Here is a 16,189-nt window from a genome sequence, read left to right as displayed (position 1 = left end):
GTGGCCATTTGTGTACAACTCTTTTTGTGGAAATTTGTTTTCATTTTCCTTGGATGAATACTTAAGTGCTGGCCTGTATGATAAGTGTATGCTTAACTTTTTATGAAACTGCCAAACTAGTTCCAAAGTGGTTAAAACATTATATATAACCCCAGCCATGTATGAAAATTCTAGTTGCTCCATATCCTCACACCTAATGTGGCCAGTCTTCTAAATATATGCCATTCTAGTGGGTATTGGTATCTCACTGTAGTTTGAACTTAGATTTTATTTCTGAATAATGATGATAAATATATTTTCATACATTCAAGATTTGTATATCTTATTTTGTGAAGTGTTCGAATATAAAAAATTGATTGTCTTGTGTTTGGGCTTAGGACATTTTAAAAAATATTCTGCATATTGTCTGGATATCCTTTGTCACACATATGTGTTATAAATATTTTCTTGTATGTCTTGCCTTTCCATTTTTGTAATGGTGTCTTTTGAAAAGCAGAAGTTTTTTATTTTTGTTGAAGGCCAATTTACCAATTTTTTTCTTTCATGGTTCATGTTTTTTGTACATTCTCTAAGAAATCTTTGCCTATCCCAAGGTCACAAAAATTTTCCTCCATGTTTTCTTCTAGATGTTTTATAGTTTTAGCTTTTACGTGTAAGTCTACAATCCACATCAAGTTAGCTTTATTTTTTGTATGATGTGAGGGAGGGTTGAGATTCACTCTTTCTGTAAGGATATCCAACTGTTCCAGCAGCATTTGTTGAAACAACTATCTTTTCCCCATTGGATTTCCTTGACACTTCTGTCAAAACTGATAATTGACCCAGATGTGTGTGAATTTATTTCTGGTCCCTTAATTCTTTGCCACTGATTTATATGTCTATTCTTGTACTCATTCCACACTGTCTCAATTACTGAAGTTTTTTTTTTAAACATTTTAGTGTATTTAATGCCAGGCTTTTTACTATGTATAACCATATGTATGTGTTATATATACATATTGTACAACTATGCATACACATACATATTTCTTTTTAAATTAAAATTGGGTCATATACATAGTTTTATAGTAAGTCTTGAAATCAGGTAGCATGTTTTCCAAGTTTATTATTCTTTTTCAAAATTGTTTTGGATATTTTAAGTACTTTGAACTTCCCTAAAAATTTTAAAATCAACTTGTCAAGTTCTAGAAGAAAACCTGCTGACATTTTCATTGGAATCGCAATCTGAATCTACAGATCAATTCAGGGAGAATTAACATGTTAAAAATACAAAGTCTTCCAGTCTACGAACATGGTATAGCTCTCCAATTATTTAGGTTTACTTTAATTTATCCAATTTTGTACATATTTTTTGATGTAGAGATTTTGCCCATATTTTATTTAAAGTTTTCCTAAATATTTCATATTTCTTGATGCTATTGCTAATGATTTTTCAAATAAGCAGATGTTTTAAATAATTTTTTCTCTGTTTTATACATTTTCTATGCCATTGGTTTCTGCTTTTATTTTTAGTATTTAATTTTTCTTCATAATTTGGGTTTAATTTGTTCTTTTTTATTGCATAAGGTGGGAGCTTAGATAATTTATTTTAGAACTTTCTTCTCCAATATAAGTGGTAAAGGTTATGAATTTTTCAATAAGCTCTGCTTTGGTTGTCTGCCATGTATTTTGATATTTGTGTTTTCATTGTCACTTAGTTTGAGATTTAAAATTTTTTTCTTATGATTTTTAAATTTTACACATAGATTATTTAGAAGAATTTTATGTAATTTCAATACACTTAGAGATTTACCAGGTACTTTTCTGTTGTTGATTTCTTCATTTTGTTGTGATCAGAGAAAATTGTAAGTTCTCTGAGTACATGCTGCTGAGTAGAGTGGAGTATTCTATGACTGTCAATTAATTCAAGTTGACTCAAGTTTGTTTGAGTCTCCTGTATTTTTAATGAATTTTTAGTCTACTTGCTCTATCAATTACTGAAAGAGGCATGTTAAAATCTCTAACTATAATTATGTGTCTGTTTTTCCTTTCACTTCAATCTATTTTGCCTTTTCTATTATAAAACTTTGTTATTAGGGGCATATCATGTAGGGTTATTATGTCTTCTTGAGGAAGTGATCCTTTTGTCATTATGAAATGTGTATCTTTATCCTTGCTTATATTTCTTATTGTGGTATTAATATAGGCATTCCAGTTTTCTTTTGGTTAGTGTTTCCATCATATACCTTTTTTACTTTAATGCTGGTTTCTTTTGTTGGGGTATGCTTTTTTTCAGTTTGACAATCTCTCTGACTCTTAGTTGGACTATTTAGATAATTTGTATTTAATGTAATTATTGATATAGGTGGGTTTATTTTTTGTATTTTTTCCAGCTTTACTGAGATATAATTGATAAATTATATTGTATAAGTTTAAGGTGTAACAACATGTTGATTTGATACATTTAAAAATTCCAAAACGATTGCCCTCATAATATTACCTACCACCTCCATTTGTCACATACTTAGCTATTCTTTTTTGTGATGAAAAGATTTAACATCTATTCTTTTAGCAACATTCAAGTATATGATACAGTGTTGTTAACTATAATCACCTGCTTTATATTAGATCATCAAACTTGTTAATCTTATAACTGGAAGTTGTATCCTTTGACAAGTATCTCTTCATTTTTTCCAATCCTCCAACTCCTGGTAACCACAAGGCTACTCTGTTTCTCAGAGTTTGTCTTCGCTAGAATCCAGATATAAGTGATATTATACAGAATTGGTCTTTCTCTTTTTTTTTTTTAATTTTTTTTTATTTATTTATGATAGTCACAGAGAGAGAGAGAGAGAGAGAAGAAGAGAGAGAGAGAGACAGGCAGAGGGAGAAGCAGGCTCCATGCAACGGGAGCCTGACGTGGGATTCGATCCCGGGTCTCCAGGATCGTGCCCTGGGCCAAAGGCAGGCGCTAAACCGCTGCGCCACCCAGGGATCCCGATCTTTCTCTATCTGACTTATTTCACTTATCATAATGCCCTCAAGGTCCATCCAAGTAGTTGCAAATGATAGGAATTCCTTCTTTCTTATGGCTGAACAATATTCATATATATATATATATATATATACACACACATACATATATGATCTTCTTTATCCATTCATCTATTGATAGACACTTAGGTATTACAAGTAATGATGCAATAAACATGAATGTACATTTACTTCTGCAAGATCTTCATTTCAGTTCCTTTGGACATACACCCAGAAGTGAGAGTGTTGGATCATACAGTACATAGAAAACCCAAAAGATTCCACCCCAAGATTACTAGAACTCATACAGCAATTTGGCAATGTGGCAGGATACAAAATCAATGCCCAGAAATCAGTGGCATTTCTATACATTTAACAATGAGCCTGAAGAAAAAGAAATTAAAGAGTCAATCCCATTTACAATTGCACCCAAAAGCATAAGATACCTAGGAATAAGCCTAACCAAATAGGTAAAGGATCTATACCCTAAAAACTACAGAACACTTCTGTAAGAAATTGAGGAAGATGCAAAGAGATGGAAAAATATTCCATGCTCATGGATTGGAAGGATTAATATTGTGAAAATGTCAATGCTACCCAGGGCAATTTACACATTCAATGCAATTCCTATAAAAATACCATGGACTTTCTTCAGAGAGTTGGAACAAATAATCTTAAGATTTGTGTGGGATCAGAAAAGACCCCGAATAGCCAGGGCAATATTGAAAAAGAAAACCAGAGCCAAGGGCATCACAATGCTGGATTTCAAGTTGTACTACAAAGCTGTGATCATCAAGACAGTGTGGTACTGGCACAAAAACAGTCACATAGATCAATGGAACAGAATAGAGAACCCAGAAATGGGCCCTAATTAGTTAACTCTATGGTCAACTAATATTTGACAAAGGAGAGACTATCCACTGGAAAAAGAACAGTCTCTTCAATAAATGGTGCTGGGAAAATTGGACAGCCACGTGCAGAGGAATGAAATGAGACCATTGTCTCACATCACACACAAAGATAAACTCAAAATGGATGAAAGATCTAAATGTAAGACAAGAATCCATCAAAATCCTAGAGGAGAACACAGGCAACACCCTTTTTGAACTTGGCCACAGCAACTTCTTGCAAAATACATCTATGAAGGCAAGGGAAACAAAAGCAAAAATGAACTATTGGGACTTCATCAGATAAGAAGCTTCTGCACAGCAAAGGATACAGTCAACAAAACTCAAAGACAACCTACAGAATGGGAGAAGATATTTGCAAATGACCTATAAGATATAGGGCTAGTATCCAAGATCTATAAAGAACTTATTAAACTCAACAGCAAAGAAACAAACAATCAAATCATGAAATGAGCAAAAGACATGAACAGAAATTTCACCAAAGAAGACATAGACATGACCAACAAGCACATGAGAAAATGGTCCGCATCACTTGCCATCAGGGGAATACAAATCAAAACCACAATGAGATACTACTTCACACTAGTGAGAATGGTGAAAATTAACAAGGCAGGAAACAACAAATGTTGGAGAGGATGTGGAGAAAGGGGAACCGTCTTGCACTGTTGGTGGGAATGTGAACTGGTACAGCCACTCTGGAAAACTGTGTGGAGGTTCCTCAAAGAGTTAAAAATAGAGCTGCCCTACGACGCAGCAATTGCACTGCTGGGGATTTACCCCAAAGATACAGATGCAGTGAAACAGCAAGACACCTGCACCGCAATGTTTGTAGCAGTATTGTCCACAATAGCCAAACTGTGAAGGAGCCTCGATGTCCATCAAAAGATGAATAGAAAAAGAAGATGTGGTCTATATATGCAATGGAATATTACCCATTAGAAAGGTGAATACCCACCATTTGCTTCAATGTGGATGGAACTGGAGGGTATTATGCTGAGTGAAATAAGTCAATCAGAGAAGGACAAACATTATATGGTTTCACCCATTCGGGGAATATAAAAAATAGTGAAAGGGATTAAAAGAGAAAGGAGAGAAAATGAGTGGGAAATATCAGAGAGGGTCACAGAACATGAGAGACTCCTAACTCTGGGAAACAAACAAGGGGTAGTGGAAGGGGAGATGGGCAGGGGGATGGGGTGACTGGGTGATGGGCACTGAAGGGGGCACTTGATGGAATGAGCACTGGGTGTTATGCTATATGTTGGCAAATCGAACTCCAATAAAAATATTTTTATATATATTTATTTGTATTTGTATATTTATATAAATATTATATAAATATATATATATAAAAGGAAAATAGTATGGAGGTTTCTCAAAAAATTAAAAATAGTACTATCATATGATCCAACAATCTCTTTTTTTTGTATATATATATATTTTTTTGGAGTTCAATTTGCCAACATATAGTATAACACCCAGTGCTCATCCCAAGTGCCCCCCTCAGTGATATCGGTGGGTTTAAATCGAAATCTTTCTATTTGTTTTCTCACTGGATTTGTTTTAATCTGTTCTATGTTCATACTTTCCTCCTTCTTTACCTTGTTTTTGGATTGAGTATTTTATAGTGTTCTATTTTCTCTCCACTATTGGATTACTAGCTATACTTCTTCTTTATGTATATGTGTGTGTTTTGGGGATGGTGTTTGCTCTAGAGTTTACAGTATACATCTTTAACAGTCTATCTTTAAATAATATCATATTACTTCATATGTAATATAAGAACTTTAAAATACACTTCTGTTTCCTTTTCCTGTCCTCTGTGTTATTATAGTCATACATTTTACTTCTACAAGTGTTATGAACTCCACAATACTTTTTTCAGTTCTTTTAAAGTTACCTTTTAAAAAGTTAAAATATGAGAAAGATTTTTGCATTTATTTTTATACTTATTATTTTAACTTTCTTCATTTTTTTGGATAGCTCCAAGTTTCTATCTGGTATTATTTTCCTTCTTCCTAAATGATAATGGATTTACATTTCTTTTAAAAAATTTTTAAAATTTAAATTCAATTTAGTTAACATACACTGCATTATTAGTTTCAGAGGCAGAATTTAGTTATTTATCAGTGCTCATTACTTTAAGTGCCCTCCTTAATACTCATCACCCAGTTACCCCATCCTCCCACCCACCACCCCTCCAGCAACCCTCAGTTTGTTTCCTACAGATAAGAGTCTATTATGGTTTGCCTCCCTTTTTGTTTTTATCTTATTTTATTTTTCTTTCCCTTCCTCTGTGTTCATCTGTTTTGTTTCTTAAATTCCACATATGAGTGAAATCATATGGTATCTATATTTCTCTAACTGATTTATTTTGGTTAGTATAATACCATCTAGTTCCATCCATGTAGTTGCAAATAGCAAGATGTCAATCTTTTTGATGACTGAATAATATTGCGTTTTATGTATACATCACATATTCTTTTTTTTTTAATGTATTTATTTATGATAGTCACACACACAGAGAGAGAGGCAGAGACACAGGCAGAGGGAGAAGCAGGCTCCATGCACTGGGAGCCCGATGTGGGACTCGATCCCGGGTCTCAAGGATCGCACCCTGGGCCAAAGGCAGGCGCTAAACCACTGCGCCACCCAGGGATCCCCTATCACATATTCTTTATCCATTCATCTGTTGGTGAAAATCTGGGCTCTTTCCATATTTTGGCCATTGTGGACATTGCTCCTATAAACACGGGTGCATGTACCCATTTGAATTACTATGTTTGTATCCTTTGGATAAATACCTAATAGTGCAATTGCTGGATGTAGGGTGGTTCTATTTTTAACTTTTTGAGGAACCTTTTACTGTTTTCCAGAGTGGCTGCCCAGTTGCATTCCCACCAGTAGTTACAAGGGTTCTGCTTTCTTTGCATCCTCACAAACATCTATTGTTTCCTGAGTTGTTCATTTTAGCCACTCTGACCAGTGTGAGGTGGTATTGATTGTGGTTCTGATTTGTATTTCCGTGATGCTGAGTGATGTTGAGCATTTTTTCATGTGTCTATTGGCCATTTGTATGTCTTCTTTTGAGAAATGTCTATTCATATCTTCTGCCCATTTCTTGACTGGATTTTTTGTTTTGGGTGTTGAGTTTGATGAGTTCTTTTTAGATTTTGGATACTAACCCTTTATTCTGTTAAGACATTTGCAAATATCTTTTTCCATTCTGCAGGTTGCCTTTTAGTTTTGTTGATTGTTTCCTTTGCTGTGCAAAAGCTTTTTATCTTGATGAAATCCCACTAGTTCATTTTTACTTTTGTTTCCCTTGCCTTTGGAGACATGTCTAGCAAGAAGTTGCTGTGGCTGAGGTCAAAGACGTTGCTGCCTGTGCTCTCCTCTAGAATTTTGATGGATTCTTGTCTCACATTTAGATCTTTCATACATTTTGAGTTTATTTTTATGTATGGTGTAAGAAAGTGGTCGGGTTTCATTCTTCTGCATGTGGCTGTCCAATTTTCCCAACACCTCTTATTGAAGAGACTTTTTCCATTGGATATTCTTTCCTGGTTTGTTGAAGATTAGTTGACCATAGAGTTGAGGGTCCATTTCTGAGTTTCCTAATCTGTTCCATTGTATTTGACAGAATAGAGCATCTCTTCTTGATAAAAACTCTCCTAGGGATAGAGGGAACATACCTCAATATCATAAAAGCCACATAAAAAGACCCACAGCGAATATTATCCTCAATGGGGGGAAAACAGAGCTTTTTCCCTAAGGTCAGGAACACAACGAGGATTTCCACTCTCACCACTGTTGTTCAACATAGTACTGGAAGTCCTAGCATCATCAATCAGACAACAAAAAGAAATAAAAGGCATCCAAATCAACAAAGTAGATTTACATTTCTTGGATTGTGGATCTTCTGGAAACAATCTTCTTAGTATTTGAAAAACATTCACTTTGACTTAAATTTTTATTTAATTTTGAATGTTTTTGGATGCCTAAGAGGCTCAGTGGTTGAGCACCTGCCTTTGGCTCAAGTCGTGATCCCAGGGTCCTGAGTTCGAGTCCCACACTGGGCTCCTTGTGGGGAGCCTGCTTCTCCCTCTGCCTGTGTCTCTGCTTCTCTCTCTGTGTCTCTCATGAATAATAAATAAAATATTTAAAAATAAAAATTAATAATAATTTTGTTTTTTTTCCCACTGGATTTACAGTCTTAGGTTGACAGGTTTTTTTCTCCTCCCTTTTCACACTTAAAGATGTCATTTCATTGTCCTCTGTCTTGCATTGTTTCTGTTAAGAAGTCTGCCTAATCTTATCTTTGTTGCTCTGTATGGTATGCCTTTTTTTTCCATCTGGCTTTTTAAAAAGATATTCTCTCTGTCCTGGTTTTGAGAAATTTGATTAGGAGTTACACTTGTGAGGTTTCTTGTGTGTTTAGTCTTCTTAAACTATAGACCATTTCAATGAACTTTCATTTCAAATAATGAAATTTAATCTTTAAATGGTCTATGTTGTTTTTGTTTATATTTTCCATTTCTGTCTTTACATGTTCATGTTTTCTTTTAAATAATTATACACAGTTATGACATTTATATTTGTTTTATGTCTTTGTCTGAAAATTCCCCTTCAAATCTATTGTTTCTATATCTATGTCTATTGACTGACTTTCCTTGTGGTTTTGAGTCACATTTTACATATCTAAAAGTTATTTTTATTGGAAAGTGAACATTATGAGTTTTCTTTGTTGAGTGCTTGCTTTTTTTGCATTCCTTTTTTATATTTTCTTTTAGATTTTTTTATTAGAGTTTGATTTGCCAACATATAGCATAACACCCAGTGCTCATCCTGTCAAGTGCCCCCCTCAGTACCCGTCACCCCTTTAAAGCATGATTAATTTTGTTTTGGCAGGCAGTTAAGTTACTTAAAGATCAGATTGATCTCCTTGAAGTTTGTTTTTTCAGGGCAGGTCTGGAGGATATGTTAGGGCTCTAGTATAGTAGGGCTTCTTTACTACATTACTAAGATTCTGGTAACTTCTCTGAATGCCTTGTGAATTCAGTGAGGTCTATCTATTCTGGTTGATGAAAATGCAATGGCTTTTCAGATCCGTTTGGGCTATGGGAATGTCTTGGTTTATCACATTCTACTTATCTTTCCTACCATCATGGAACTTCATCCTGTTCATGTACAGATATGTATTCATGCAAAGACTTGAGGGGACCCTCATGCAGATTTCTGGAGCCCTTATTTTCAATATTCTGCCCTGCAATTGGGCTTCTCAAACCTCAAACTTTGCAAAGCTTTTTTCAGACTCCTCCTCCTTGTGCTGCAGCTTGGAAGTTAAATTGAGGTGGACAGTGAGGGCAAACATAAATAATTCATTTATTTCCCTTTTCTAAGGGAACATAATCTTGCATTGCTTGTAGTCCAATGTCTGAAAATATTACCTTAATGTATTTTGTCTATGTTTTCATTTGTTTAAGTTGGGAGAGCAATTTCCATAGAAGTTACTTGTTCATAGGTGTAAGCAAAAGTCTAGAGCAGAATTTATCAATGTGTGTGTTTGAGTTTGTGTGATCAGACACATGTATGTATTGTGTGTGCCCTCATATGGTTAATATGGGTCATACACATTGTGTTAGCTGGCTTAGGCTGCCATAACAAAACACCATAGACTGGTGCTTAAACAATGAAAATTTATTTTCTCACAGGTCTAAAGGCTGGAAATTCAATATCAAGGTATTACCTTGGTTGGGTTCTGTTGAGGTTCTTGTCTTGGCTTGAAGATGGCTGCCTTTTCATTATGTCCTTACCTGCAAGGGGTAGGGGGAAGACTGAGTGTGCTAGCTCTCTTGTGTCTTTTCTCATAAGGACACTAATCTCATCATGATATCATGTAAATCCAATTACCTCCCTAATTTTTAAACACCATCACATTAGGGGTTAGAAATTCAACATATGAATTTGGAGGGAGATACAATTCAGTCCTTGGCACATATTCTTCAGAAATATCTCTCATTACTCACAGTAATTGTTTTTTAACTTATGTGATAGCCACTCTTCTAAGATGCATTTTCAAATTGAAATGACAAAACTCGCACCTTCTATTCCATTAATGCAACTCAGTTTGAAAATTACTGCAGGCAAAAGGGAGCTCATACATACAGATTTTTGAGCAGGGAGTTGAACTGATGAAATGGTGATTTAGGTATTTGAGATGGAGAGGACTACATGTAAGAGGGTGACAGGGATAGCAGGTTATTTAATGACCATTATGGTAACCAGCTGATGAGTTTTCCCAGGGTTCAAGGTCAGCAAAATTTGTCACTAGTCATTTGCTTAGCTATGTACATTTGCTTACAACTATGTACCCAAGCTTTTCATCCTCAGCAAACAAAGCTTCCGATAGCTCCAGTGCTGAGGAAAACTTCAAAGACTCATGTGAAGTACATTATCCAATCATTTATTATTCTGTATTTATTAATTTAACTGTTGTATCTGTTATTTTTAAGTAATTTGAAATAAAGACTATTGCTCTTGCCCTCAAGGGGCTTAGAAGAGGCAAGACAGTCTTTGGGGAAGCAAGACAAATATATAAGTTAAAATGCAACACAATAATAGTTCATTATTATGGTAATGTTAATATCTTACTGCTTTCAAAGTAAATTCTCATACCTTTTTTTGTTCAAAAAGATAACCAACATACTGTCTTACAGATTGTCCATATGTTGTAGGGAAAGAAAAAGGGTAGTCAGCGTGGGATGGTATTAGCCACAGAAGACTCTTCAGAAGAGGTTTTGGGTATTTTCTTGAAAGATATGCTGAAGAAGAGGTGGAAGATTCTTTCTACAAGAATCTCTTGGCAAATATTATAGGTGTTCAAGCTGACTCTGGCAGAATGGAGTTTGTATTTGGAGAGATATGGCTGGATAAAAGAAGGAACCCAGAGAGTAGAAACTTTTAAGAGCAGGCTGAGGCATGTGGACTTGATACAATAATTGAAGAAAGAACTGTGGGAGGCTCTTCTGCAATAAAGTAATGGAAGCTTTTGCACTATGTTTTCTGTTCCCTTCTTTTTCTTCCACTTTCATGTGAGCTTATTTTTAAATTCACTTTTGACACTAATAAGCTTTTAAAATAAGCTTTATGCTTGCATTTTATTTTTTAAACAAGCCATAAATAGCTCTTTAACCACAAAAATCTGTAATAAAATTTTAGGACCATAACCACTGAATTAATGTGTTAAAGTAGTAGCTGACCACCTTTTCTCTTACAGACATAATGCTGGACACTGAGAGGGATACAAACCTTCAGCATTTTTCATTCTCTCATTCAGTCAACCAGTTTCTTATAGTGCTTAAGAAGCACTGTCTGTGTCTTCAGTGTCTTATAGTCTAGTGATCAGAAGGGACTGAAGTAAATGTTGAATGCAGGTCACCTTTCTTCTCCTTCAGCTGTCAGAGGGGTTCACTTACTCATCCCTCAGGGGTACTCTTCAGGGCTTTTATTTATTTTATTAATTATTTTATTTTATGTAAGTAGGCTCCATGCCCAGTGTGGAGATTAATGTAGGGCTTGAACTCATGACCCTAACATCAACACCTGAGCTGAGATCAAGAGTTGCATGCCTAACTGACTGGGCCACCCACGGGCCCCTCTCCAGGGTTTTCTGACTGGTTTATGGACATGGGAAAGGAAGGCTCACAATGAAAATCAGGAACAGTGTTGGGGTCTTCTGGGGCTGCTGAAGCCTTTATTCTCATATACAGAACTCCATGTTGACATAGTCCCGTGCAGATTTCTCGGTCATTCATGGTGTTTCTGTTCCAGAATTGTTGAAATAGTCATCTGAATCTATAATTAAGGTTCAAGTAGAAAGAATGGAAAGAACATGAAAGATGTCACTTACATAGTTTTGGGGATAATGTCTAACTATGTGAGGGAGGCATATTAAATGAAAATCAATTATTTCACCAGTAGGTGGGAAGTACTAGCAGCTAAAGGATTTTAGTCTACAGTAAACACATGCCATCCCATGTGACCACAACTTAGAGTTAAATGCAGTTTTAGATTGTATTCATAAAAGTATAGTATGTAAGTTATTTAAAACAAAGAGTTTCCATTTTACTTTACATTGCCCTGTTTATGTCTAAAGTGTTTTATTCATTTTTAGGTATCAGGGTTTTTAAAAAATATTTATTTTATTTATTTTATTTTATTTTTTTAATAATAAATTTATTTTTTATCGGTGTTCAATTTGCCAACATACAGAATAACACCCAGTGCTCATCCCGTCAAGTGCCCAGCTCAGTGCCGTCACCCATTCACCAACCACCGCCCCCACCCCCCCGCCCTCCTCCCCTTCACCACCCCGAGTTCATTTTGCAGAGTTAGGAGTCTTCATGTTCTGTCTCCCTTTCTGATATTTCCTACCCATTTCTTCTCCCTTCCCTTCTATTCTATCAGGTTTTAAGAGAAATATAGCAAATTGATTTATTGAAGCATTAAGGAATCAAATGTGAAACGAAAGAGTTTGAAACCAAATGATATCTGGAGTGGTTGAAGGAAGTCTACATGTTGCTTTTGCAGAAGAAAGAACTAAAAGACACTTGAGAACTTTCAGATATTCAACAGACTGTCTTATGAAACAGGAATTAAACTGGATCTGTGTAGATACAACACATCAATTTAGGAGGAACTCGAGGAAGTATCAGGAAAATCCAAGTAAGGCAGAGCTTCATAATCAAAACTGTTCACAGATGGACTAGTTTGTCCATTGGGGTTACAAGTGCCCCATCACTGGATAGATTTGATGAGTATCTGGGGGAAGTGTTGTGGAATCCTCCAGTATTGTTTGATTAAATGATTTTGTGACATATGATGAATCCTGTCACACCTCAGTGCCCTCTGAATGATGATAAGTAGAGCTCATAGGAACCCAGAGGAACTTGGATGAACAGATAAAGAAGACAACTGCCAGAGGCCCCAGTTCTGAGTCATATTTGAGCTACCCTTTAAAGGCAGGGTGGAGAGAGGAAAAGAAAAAATTCCAAGAGGAAAAACACCTTCTGTTGCTCTTGGCAAACATTTGAAACAGCACCACCAGCCTTATGCAGCCCTATAGGAAGGAGGTTGGCCATTGGTGCATTGGTCCCTCGATCTATCTCTATCTATCTATCTACTTCCCAAGGCAGAAGGCTGTTCTTGGATAACCCCCTCTACATCTGGGAGGTAATTAGGCCCTGGGGTGGCAGGTGAAGAGAGTATAGGTCTGTCATTAGTGGTAGGAGACTGAGCTTACACGAGCTCTGAAGCTGTGTCTGGTATTCCCTGGCAACAGGATAGTCTCAGTTGTTCTTTCTTCCTTTAGATTGTGGGGGCTCTCTTCATCTCTAGAATGTTTGAGTCTCATCACCAATACATGTGGGTATTCTACAGTTTGCTGCTGATGACTTCCCCTCAAGGCATCCCTCATTTACTGCCTTTGGTGGTTTTCTTTTCACATGTACTTGTCTTCCATCCCCAATAAATTGTGAAAATCCTGAGATGAGGATTGGTTTATACTTTTTAAAATCTTTTAAAGATCTTCTTTCTTTATTTTTAAAAAGTTTTAATTTTAATTCCAGTTAACATACAGTATTATATTAGTTTCAGATGTACAATATAATGATTCAACAGTTCTATACATCATCCAGTGCTCATCATGATAAGTGTCCTCCTTAATCCCCATTACCTATTTACCCATCATCCACCCCCTCCCCTCTGGTAACCATCATCTTCTTCTCTATAGTTAAGGGTCTGTTTCTTGGTTTCTCTTTCTCTCTCTCTCTCTTTTTTCCCTTTGCTCATTTGTTTTGTTTCTTAAATTCTGCATATGAATGAAATCATGGTATTTGTCTTTCTCTGATTGACTTATTTTGCTTAGCATTATATTCTCTAGCTTCACCTATCTTGTTGCAAATGCCAAGATTTCATTCTTTATATGGCTGAGTAATATTTCAACATATATATCACATCTTCTTTATCCATTCATCAAGTACCAAGTATCAATGGATACTTGGGCTGCTTAAATAATTTGGCTATTGTAAATAATACTGCAATAAACATAGGAGGACATGCATCCCTTTAAAACAGTATTTTTGCATTTTTTGGGTAAATACCCGGTATTGCAATTACTGGATCATAGGATAATTCTATTTGTAACTTTTTGAGGAACCTCCATACTATTTTCCACAGTGACTATACCAGTAAGCATTCCCTCCAATGGTGCACAAGGGTTCCCCTTTCTCTACATCCTCACCAAAACTTGTTTCTTGTTTTTGATTTTAGGGCTGGCTTATACTTTTGTGTGTTCTCCATAGCACCTATCCTAGTCCTCTTGTATAATGAATGTGCCTATTCAAATATAAGGATGTATGCCATTTTGTCAAAGTAGATCTTTTTGTAAAGGAGATGTTGTTGGTTAGTTTTTATAAAGGAAGTTGTAGACTCCACATTACAAACATTAATCATTAAACACCAGATCTTTTTAAAAACACTATAGGTGCTCAGACTGGTTTATATGATTTAAAAATTCTTGCAGCTGGCGTAAGTGTTGAACACCTGGAGGTCACTCCTGGCTTTGAGGTCTCTTTGAGTCTGCTACAGTGTGCTTTAGGGATTGTTCTGCTGATGACATGAGAGTACTCAAAGTACATAATAAGCTGCCCACTCCCCATGATTTGGTCTGTTGCTTCTCCTAGCAGTAAAAATAGAAAGTTTTGCAAGAAGCTACATATGCCCATTAAGTCCCTAAGTGTCCAACAAGAAGAGAAGCCAGGAGGATGTCGGCTAGACATTACCAAGTGCAATGTATGTGTGGGTTGCAGTGTGATGGTGACCTTGCACACCATATCTCTTTGACTCTATTTTTCCCTCTGGAGAAGGCTTTGGGGAAAGGACAGACAGTTTGGCACCCTTTAAAGGACAGTCTTCTCAAGCAAAAGAAGCCATCTCAAAGCAGGCTTGTTTTTACTGCCTGGCTGCACGTTCATTTGCAGGGAAACCAAGGAAACCACCTTTGAAAGGCTGCATGTGGACCAAATAATAGAATCTGAAACTGTGTTGTTGTACTTCAAAAATAACAAAACTTGGCAGGTAATGGGAGCACACCATGATTTAATTGCTTTGGGTATTAATTAGAAAAGGTAGAACAGGCTTTCAGGGAGGGATTTTCATGACTGTAGGAGTGTTTGAACACTGTCTTGTGTGTGTGTGTGTGTGTGTGTGTGTTTGTGTGTGTGTGTGTGTATCTATCCTATAAGTCATACAAAAACTGAAGAAGGTAAAAAAGCATGGCAGACTGATTTTACTGCTCAAACAAGGATTATTGTCTATCATAAGGTACCCAGTGTCCCTGTGGGTCTGTGAAGGGCAGCATTCTCATACCTTCAGTATAATTTTTCCTTTCTTATATCAGCATCATCACCCCTGTTGTCCAGTTACCTTTCCTTGAGCCACTCAAATTATTTTTCCTCCTTGATACTTAACAACTGTGGAACACCAAGCTACTGTCTGTCCCATTCTTTGACATTGTTATTGACAGAGCTAACCTACCTGGCCAGATATTTGATCCTGTCTTCAGCTAGCCCTTGTGCTTACCTGGTCAGAATGGCTGCTCTTCTCTGGGAAACTTACAAACTTTATGGCAAAAGCAAAGATAGCAGAAAAGAAGTCCTGCTGCCCTCAGTTCTATCTCTGTCAGGAGTGCTGAGAAGCCTTACTTCATTTTTCTTCTATTTTCTCAGATGAAAGGAAATTAAAAAAAAAAAAAAAAAGACCAATGCTGTCCTTAACTAGTTGTGATCTTGAGGAAGTCATTTCTCAGTGTCCTGATTTCTTATCTTTAGAATGAAGGGATAGAATGGTTTATCTCTAAAGGTTCCTTTGGCTCTATCATCTGTGATTCTGCTCCAGTTTAGCATTCTCCACCCGTGTTCCATACCACAGGGCACCATGGGTGTGCAACAGACAAGAAATGGTTGCATTTCAAGGGAGGGAGAGTTCATTCTGAGTGAGTGAAATGGCATTTGCAAAGTCCTGTGAAGCTGGGCTCTGCAGCACTAAAGAAATAATATGTTAATTCCCTAAAATTTCCCAGTACAACACCCTAAGCATTTGGGAGGAAAGAAGCATTATAAATCTCACATGCAAGTGATTCTGTTGTTCTAGTTCATATGCTTTCTACAGGTTACAGTGAGACCTCCCTGGTGTTCAAACCTGGGGTG

General features: G+C 36.2%; 1 long non-coding RNA gene across 1 annotated transcript; it reads right to left on the bottom strand.

Annotated features, from left to right (window-relative positions):
- Nucleotides 1-9,605: 9,605 nt before the first annotated feature.
- LOC140634753 (uncharacterized) lies at nucleotides 9,606-15,812 on the bottom strand. The gene is made up of 3 exons (XR_012032137.1): nucleotides 15,564-15,812; nucleotides 11,629-11,777; nucleotides 9,606-9,736 (listed from the first exon to the last, which is right to left on the bottom strand). It is a non-coding gene; the product is annotated as an uncharacterized lncRNA (long non-coding RNA).
- Nucleotides 15,813-16,189: the final 377 nt, after the last annotated feature.

This window comes from Canis lupus, chromosome 6 (assembly GCF_048164855.1).
Source record: "Canis lupus baileyi chromosome 6, mCanLup2.hap1, whole genome shotgun sequence".
NCBI lineage: Eukaryota > Metazoa > Chordata > Mammalia > Carnivora > Canidae > Canis > Canis lupus.
This window is presented reverse-complemented; position numbering and strand designations above follow the sequence as displayed.